A 1555-nucleotide genomic window follows, 5' to 3' on the forward strand; every position below is an offset into this window, starting at 1 on the left:
CACACACACACACACACACACACACACATACACACACAAAAACACACACACACGCACACACTGCGGTGCCAGAACAGGCTGCGTGGTTACATAACAGCAGCATATCAGATACTAGGCCTGCAGTTGGTGTCTGGCCTCTCTAGTGACCTCAGACCAGGACCTGAAGTTAACTTTTTGGACCACCTACCACAGTGGATTTAAAACTTATCATTGCACCTACAATAATGCAGCTGTCATCCATTTGGTGTATATCTACCAACTGTGCATATTAAGATGCTGATTAGACAGCGTGATTATTGCACAGGTGGGCCTTAGGGTGTCCACAATTAAAGGGCACTCTAAAAACTGTATTGGGGGAGTCTGAAGTTAGTCCTGAAGTTTCACATCCAAAACCGTCCTCAAGGTTGAAAACACTGGATCACAAGCGTGCGCACACACACACACACACACACACACACACACACTGCGGTGCCAGAACAGGCTGCGTGTTACATAACAGCAGGATATCAGATACTAGGCCTGAAGTTGGTGTCCTGCCATAACTCTAGTGACCTCAGACCAGGGCCTGAAACTTTTTGACCACCTACCACAAAGAGTGACAGTCACTTTTTACCAGCCATTTTGGCCTCATAAAGGTAAAAAACAGGAATTGCTGTGTCCATATGATCCTATCCTGTCCTATTCATGGTAGCCTACTCATGGACATTGCGCCGTCAACACAACTCTTGAAATTGCTCATTGTTGTAGATGATTTCATCTCTTCACTGCAGCTGTTCCGTAAAGTAACTCCTCTGGTTGGGATGCAGTGAGATTTAGCATTTAACAATTTTTTTTTTTTTTTGTATACACAAATGTTCCTCTTAAGTGATGTTTGCTCTCTCTTATTTGAAACGTCCCTTGGATACTGTTCAAAAGCTGATGATTATTTATTTTGTACATCATTTGTGCAGTTTTAAAGTCAACAATATCTTATTTTAGTGCTTTAAATTTAATAAACAGTGGTATAGTTGGTGTTCTATAAGTGGTTTTATTTACAATTCTTAAGGTTCTCTTTTGAAGAAAGTGTTTGTTTTGTAAGTGTTTCCCCATTCCTCCAAACAGTAAGTAATGTATGGAAGTATGAAGGAACAATACAACGTGTACAATAAGCGTTGATTTAATAAATAATTGGTTTTATGCAGTATAGCAATTGATTTGGATATTTTGCCATTAATATAGTGTATATGTGGCTTCCAACATAATTTTTCATCGATTTTGTCCCAGAAATTTAAGTTTGTTTACTCTTTCAATTTCAATATCATTTATCATAAGTTTTGGTACGATTACCAAAAATTATAAATTAAGTTTAACTTAAGTTCACTGTTTATTAACATCAAACCAGTTCTTCATCTTTTTTAATTCATTTTGTGCTGTATCCAAGAGTTGTTCCAGATTTTCCCCAGAACAGATTAAATTAGTATCAACAGCAAATAAAATGGTTGTCAGTGTTTTTGACACCTCCCATACATTATTTATATACAACAATGGGCCCAACACTGACCCCTGGGGGACCCCA

The 1555-nt window shown here is 38.3% G+C and overlaps 1 protein-coding gene across 1 annotated transcript in view; it reads left to right on the forward strand.

Moving 5' to 3' along the window:
• hectd2 (HECT domain containing 2) overlaps positions 1-1555 on the forward strand; it is a 62047-nt gene that overhangs the window by 47420 nt on the left and 13072 nt on the right.

Source organism: Etheostoma spectabile, chromosome 17 (genome assembly GCF_008692095.1).
Source record: "Etheostoma spectabile isolate EspeVRDwgs_2016 chromosome 17, UIUC_Espe_1.0, whole genome shotgun sequence".
Taxonomy (NCBI): Eukaryota; Metazoa; Chordata; class Actinopteri; order Perciformes; family Percidae; genus Etheostoma; species Etheostoma spectabile.